A 7,616-nucleotide genomic window follows, 5' to 3' on the forward strand; every position below is an offset into this window, starting at 1 on the left:
CACAAGGTTGCTGGAACATTTTTTATTTTTATAATTCGATAATCGTGGGAAAAGAGAATTAAACCATGTATGTTTCTAGTGGAAACACCATGAAATGCTAGTTAAACTAATGTGGCATTTGGTACGGGGTAATATTTTAGGATTCCTAGGAATGTTTAAAGATTCTCATGTTTGGTTGTAAATCACGCTAAGGAATCAGATGTCAGGAGAATTTGGATTCTCCCCTTAAACCTCTCTCAGTAGGAATGTGGATTCCCTTTAAACTGGTGGGAATCTAGATTCTCAAGCTTAAAAGAAATTGTATTTTTTATAAATTGACAATTTTAACCCTTTTTCATTATCATTTAAGAAATTAAGATAAAATATAAAACAAATTAGTATGGATTAAACTCTTTTAAAATTATTTTTAAGAACAAAAGCATTTGAGAATTTAAATAGTTATTTTTGTATTGTAATTGTCATTTTGAAACGTTAGACTATAATTTTAATGAATTTTTCATAATCAATAGTTTATACTTTATATTTGGCTTTTCATTATTTATTTAGAGGAAGATTTTTTTTTAAGGACTTGGTAGTTCACATTCAAATCTAAGGATAGAATGAGAAAAATAAATAATTCATTTAAGATTCTTAGGAATAAACTAAGTACATTATCATCTCATATTCCCAGGAATCTTAAGAGATTCCAAATAAAACCAAACATAGGAATAGCTACATTCCTAAGAATATGATTCCTAAGAATTTTGATGCTAAGAGTAATGTGGATTCTCTCGTACCAGACACTACATAATAGTCATGTTGGAACTTTGAAATGGACGAGTACCAAACCTGCATATTGAAATGCAGCTGTCACTTGTCACAGAAAATAATGAAATTTCAAACAGCTCTAAAGTGCCCAGCAGGGGCTGTACTAGATGGAACCCAAACATTAAAAAAAAAAAAAAAGATCTTCTAGTCAAAATTTAATAACATTTTGGGATTTGACCCCAAAGATTATAAGCTTCCCTTTAAAAAAAAAAAAACTTGAGGGAAAAGTTTAGATCACCAACTTTCTCTCGAGTATTATGGAATGTGATATTGATTTATGGCCTATCAGATGCATGTATATAACAATAGCTTACCCATAAAAAATAAATAAAATAAAATAAAAATCCAAAGAAGTCCAAAATTCAAGAGCTGGAACTTCCAAAGTTTGAAAGAAGCAAAAATCATCTCATAATAATAATAATAAAGTTAGAAGTATATTAGAAACTACACAAATGATCATTTTAGTATATTAGTCCTGTATCATGATCCACTGTAAACAACTCTATATCGATCCATGTGGACCAATATATTATTCCTAAAAAAATTAATACATAACCATAGAAAGTATAAATCAACACTATTTTATACTACTGTACAAAAGGAAACCAACAACAAAACAAAATTAAAAATGATGGTTACCAAATGACAATACAAAAAAAATCCAGCTAGAAAAAATAAAGAAAAGGAAACCAAATTGAAATCAGTAGTATATAAAAGATTAATAGTTCAAGTATATTAAATTAACGTTCTCTCACTTGCTATGAAAACAATAACAAAAGGAATAGAAACTTCTGGGTTTTGTTCCTAGCAACCCTGCGAAACCGAAAGGAAAACAAAAACAAAACAAGATTAATAACAATTCAGCAATACAAAAGCCAAAAGGCAAAAAACCCAGATGGAAAACTAAAGAATAAGGATGAGACATACTGAGATTTTGGTGACGAGAAACGGTGGAGACTTCGAACAAAAAGGCAGAGAAAGAGAGGAAAATCGGTGGCTGTTATCACCGACACTGAAGGAAAGAAGATTTGGGATGAACTAGGGTTTTTCTTGGGCATAGGATCTTGTGGGCTTTTTAGCTTATGGACCAAAAATTGAAAATTCAAAAAAATAAAATTGCAGGCGTGAAGTGCTAGGATTCGAACCAGAGTTGGTTGGCAAAAAAATATACCGAATTACCACCATGCTGTTGCAGTAAGTTGTTATTAGGCTTAACTTAAAATATGTAAATATGTAAAACTAAAGAACTAAATAAATAAATAATTAACTAATTAGTATATTGATATTAATCTCACACATTAATATTTATTAGAAAGTGATAAACATCAAGAAAGTGACCTTAACTATGTCATTTTAGAAGGAGGTATGCCTTGACCATTACAAGAATCCAAGTGTTACCAAGCCAACCATTTTGAGTCTTTTAAAGCTATCACACTATCATATGTTGGAATCCTTGGAGTTTATAAAACAACTTCATCAAGAAATACAAGAAATAAAGACTATTGGAATTGCTTCTAAAACAATTATATATAATTTCATTAGGAAATACAAGAAATAAAGACTATCGGAATTGCTTCTAAAACAATTATATATATATATATATATAGAGAGAGAGAGAGAGAGAGAGAGATAAAGATTGAAGCAACTAAAAGAAGACAATGTCATAAATTATATGGCTTAGTCTCAAATCTTAGTAAATAGGTCTTACTTACACTGAGGAGTTAGTGAGAGTTACTATCAGCCACCTATCCACCTATATGAATGAACAAAGTATAGAGATGAAAATTGACCTTTTAATAGCCAATTATGTTCAAATTACACGTTTCAATATTTTATAGGAACAAATACCAAATGGCTTTAGAATGACGAGTTTGTATAAATTTTGCGAAACCCTGAGAGAGAGAGAGAGAGAGAGAGAGAGAGAGAGAGAGAGAGAGAGAGAGAGAGAGATAAGTGCTTAGTCTCAAATCTTAGTAAATAGGTCTTACTTACACTGAGGAGTTAGTGAGAGTTACAATCAGCCACCTATATGAATGAACAAAGTATAGAGATGAAAATTGACCTTTTAATAGCCAATTATGTTCAAATTACACGTTTCAATATTTTATAAGAACAAATACCAAATGGCTTTAGAATGATGAGTTTGTATAAATTTTGAGAAACCCTGAGAGAGAGAGAGAGTGAGAGAGATAAGTGCTTAGTCTCAAATCCTAGTAAATAGGTCTTACTTACACTGAGGAGTTAGTGAGAGTTACTATCAGCCACCTATATATATGAACAGAGTATAGAGATGAAAATTGACCTTTTAACAGCCAATTATGTTCAAATTACACGTTTCAATATTTTATAGGAACAAATACCAAATGGCTTTAGAATGACAAGTTTGTATAAATTTTGCTAAACCCTAAGAGAGAGAGAGAGAGAGAGAGAGAGAGAGAGAGAGAGAGAGAGAGAGAGAGAGAGATAAGGGCTTTGTGGCACCGATAAGTCTTCAACAACGAAAACATTTCATTGCTATTAGGGCTTCTCACACTTAGTGGAGGCTTTGCTGACTCAAATGAGGCTCACACTTATCATTGTGGTCAATATGCTAAACTCTCAATGACAAAATTATTTTGATAATTTTTTTAAAAAGGACTGGCCTGTTCGTTTTTGGTAAAATCGGTCAATTGTGCTTAATTGTTTTTAGCTTTTCTATTGGTAATTTTTGTTATTGTGGAAATTTTTTGGGATGTTTATTTTGTTTTAGATGGGTCTAAATATAATAATAATTTTATGAAACAAAACTGCATAGACACTTTAGTTGGGGTGGCTATACTCGTGTTGGACATAGTCATTTGACACTTCCGCACATGTGGATCTAATGAAAATGCCTAAAAAATATAAAGCTGGTGTAGTAGCCTTGATTGATGACTATTTCATATTGGATCTGTAGTTTCAATTCAAATATTTACTGAAAATTTTAAAATTGTCAACAATCTTTGTATTGGATTTTTTGCATAACTTGCTAATTGTATAGTCACCCTATTTCCAACCTTAGACACCACAATAAACACACAACTGTGATTAAGTTGCAGATGTTGCATAAGAACAATTAAAGAGTACATAAGGTTATACATCTTCGGTTTTATAGTATATATTGATGATGCACAGAAAATCAGTAGACTGAATGCTCCGGGCTTCAATGGGCTTGAGATTGCTTGGAAGGCCTGAAAAGAAAGAAGCACAAAATCAAAGGTGACCAGGGTGAACTGGCCAAGAACCCTCCGATGCTTAAGTTAGTTTTCTCTCTTGAATTCAAGAATTCCAACTCTATAAGTGGTGAAAAACTTACTTTGATTTCATATGGCTGAGTCCTTTTATAGTGAGCTTTGGAGTGGTTACTTGTTTAGTAACTTCCTCAACGTGGATGAAAGTTAGAAGATTCAGACTTAACTTCTACAACTCCCATCAGAAGTTAAGAACTTAGTGGGAAGTTAGAGCGATGAATAAGAATTTGGCTCCTACTTCAGAATAGTAGAACGTGGTTCGAGTCATAAGCTTTTGGATATAGATTTACTCTGAAAATTTCTAAGTTTTTGGCGGTCGTCTAGGTGACTCCATACTAGACGACCTTCTTGCACTTGGATGACCTTTCTGGTCTTAGACGACACTATGGACGAATTGGAGATAGTCTAATTTTTGGTTCACCATCATATATAAATAATAAAAATATAAACATCAAGAAAATGACCTCAACTATGTTATTTTATAGGGAGGTATGCCCCTGAATGTGATGGAAGCTACCAAGGGATATACGTAAGTTAATTGGTATATTCAATTATTTGTGGAAGAAACCAAGATAATTCGAGCTGAATTTTTTTTTTTTTTTTTTTTGTGAACAAGTAATTATTGTGGTTAGGCTACTTTCATGGGATGCTTTGTTTTTTTTTTTTTTTTTTTTTTTTCGATTTTACATATGAAGTTTTTAATAACTTTTAAAAAAAAAAATACTATTGTGATGAGTGGTTATTAATAAGTAAAAAGTGACCTCAGTGATAAGCCCAAACTTAAAATTATGGTCAAATGTGATATTGGTAGTGTTTACTGTGATGATTGAACTGTCAATTGTAAGGAAAAAAATAGGGTACCACCGAATGTGACAAAAGTACGGTTAGAAGTAATGTTGGTACTGCCCAATGTAATAATGGAACGGTCAAATTTAAGAATAAAAAAATTGGGTACCATTGAATGTGACAAAAAAGTAAATGTTAAAACTTCTGAAAACATAAAAATATATAAGAAATTAAATAAACAAAGCTTAGAAATTATACAAAAAAAAATTATTGAAACAAAACAAAAAATATATGACTGTGACTACTCTACTTTACATAGAAATTTAGAGATATACATGTTACCTCAAAAGAATAAAAAAAGTGGAAAATCAAAGAACCCAATGTCAAAACTTCCAAAAGTCCAAAAAAAAACAATAAATAATAAGATAATTCAAAGCCAGAAATTATTGATTAAAAAAATGACTACACAACAGAGAAATATAAGAGATAAGATGTTACGAAAATGACCCCAATAATTTAGAAGTTAAACTTTCAAAAGGCCATAAAAATTAGCAAATCAGAAGATTCAAAGCCTAAAAATCATCAAAAAAACAAAATATATAAGACTACACTTCAAATAAATATAAGAAAGAGAGAGAGATAAGGTACACTCGAGAGAATAATCCACGACTATAGCTATTAAAATCAAAAGATTTAGAGCCTAGAGAAATATATGAATACACAACAGAGCATGGTTGTCAAAATCGCGATCCAGATCGTAGAATCGCACGATTTTACGATCCCACCTCACCAAAAAGTTTTAAATCGTAGCAGGATCGCAAAAATGTTAGGATCGTAGGTAGGATCGTGTAGAATCGTATAGGATCGTAGGATCGTATGGGATTCTACCGATCCTACCGATCCTACCATTTGGCTTGAATTTTTTTTTTTTTTTTTTTTAAGTGGGATTCATTTGGGTAAACCTAAACCCACAAGCCCAACAGGTTTTAGAAGCCCAATAATGAATTGAAGTCTCAAATTTACCCCTATGTCAACATAAAATCTCAAAAAAACCTATGGTATAAGTTTAATGTTTTCAAAAACAAAACATTTTCTTTCTTTAACCGTTCCTATTTTTTTAAACTGTTGTAGAAGCCAATTCACTTTTAATATTAACATACTTATGCTAAATTAATCATCTATTTGTATCGCCTTCACAAATGTTGTTACATAAAATCTAATGATGTACTTGTGTTTCACTATCTGTAGGCAACCATGTTTTATATAATTTTGAAGTGATTATTTTTATTGAGTTAAGAAGAACTATTTTTTTTCATAGAATAATAAGACCTAAAAAAGTAAATATCAATTTTAGAACCAAAAATAAAAAATAAAACCACACAATTGAAACCAATGTCATTAAAGCATTAGATTTAGGAACTTTACCTTAGAAATAACAGTTTTAGTACTCACAACAGTGGTGTTTCTAACTTCATAGAAAAGAAAATGCATTTTGTAGAGTCCATATTTTTGTAGTTGGCAAATACGATAAATGTAATCAATTCATAGTGTTTTTTGTGTGTCTTAATTGGGTTACAGATGTATTTTATAGTCCAAGACAAAGACCCAAGTTCAGATCAAGAAAGAATCAAGTTTAGAGCAAGAAAACTAAAGTTTCTATCAGTTTGACTGCTAGCTTGATTCTGGCTAGACCGTATAAGATTTTCGATTTCAAGCTTGACATCTAGTTCGATCAATCGAGATTGCGATATTATCAAAAATATAAAACGTGAAAAATGCCATAATTAGCCCTTTGTCAAAAACACGGCATCTTTCAGCCCTGTTAATGGTGAGCCATCACTGCCTTTAAGCTTTCTTAACTTAAGTTTAACGTTTAAAAAAAAAAAAAAAACTCAGTCAAAAGCCCAGCACCTCTCAACCCTCTCAATAATGTTGCCATGAGCCATTGCTGCCTTTAAGGTTTCTGGTAATTTGTTTTGGTAGTTAGTACTTAGTAGTTTATCATTTATTTGTACTTTGTTAGCTTAATTCCATATTGTTGTGTTGCGTATATGATTTTGACAAAACTTTTAAGGTTTTTATTTTTCTATTTTGTTAACTAAATTAAGTAAAATTTGAAAAATTATGAAACAGGATCTTCATTATTTAATTAGCTAGTTTACCTTAGATTGAGAATTTTCTTTTAGATTACATATTGTAAAATTGTAGTTAGCTAGTTTTTATATGCTAACTAGCCTAACTTATTTTGGATTTAGAACTTAGAATTTGGAAAACATTTTTCATATGTGTAGATAATATTTTGGTACTTAGTTGCTAATTAAACATGTACTGAACTTTTTAGATACATTATGTCAAAAGTTAAATATATTTTGCTTCATTAGAATGACATAAGAACGATGTAGTGCGTGCAAATTACATTTTATGATGCAATTTTTTTTTTAATGGATGGATTTATATTTTAAGTAATTATATAACATACAAAGTCACTATCAATAGGTTTTTTGCTTAAAATATGAAAATAGGTAGGATCTTACGATTCACGATCCGATCCTACGATCTCCGATCCTACCTACCTCCCACGATCCTACGTAGGATCCCGATTTTGACAACCTTGCAACAGAGAAACATAAGTGAAAGATTGGTTACCCTCAAAAGAATAATCCATGGCAGTGTTCATGAAAATAGAGCCATAGCTAATAGTGGAACCGTATCAATCGCATTTAATTTCAAGCATTGCTTCAAAAAAAAAAAAAA

Source organism: Castanea sativa, chromosome 11 (genome assembly GCF_040712315.1).
Source record: "Castanea sativa cultivar Marrone di Chiusa Pesio chromosome 11, ASM4071231v1".
Lineage (NCBI taxonomy): Eukaryota > Viridiplantae > Streptophyta > Magnoliopsida > Fagales > Fagaceae > Castanea > Castanea sativa.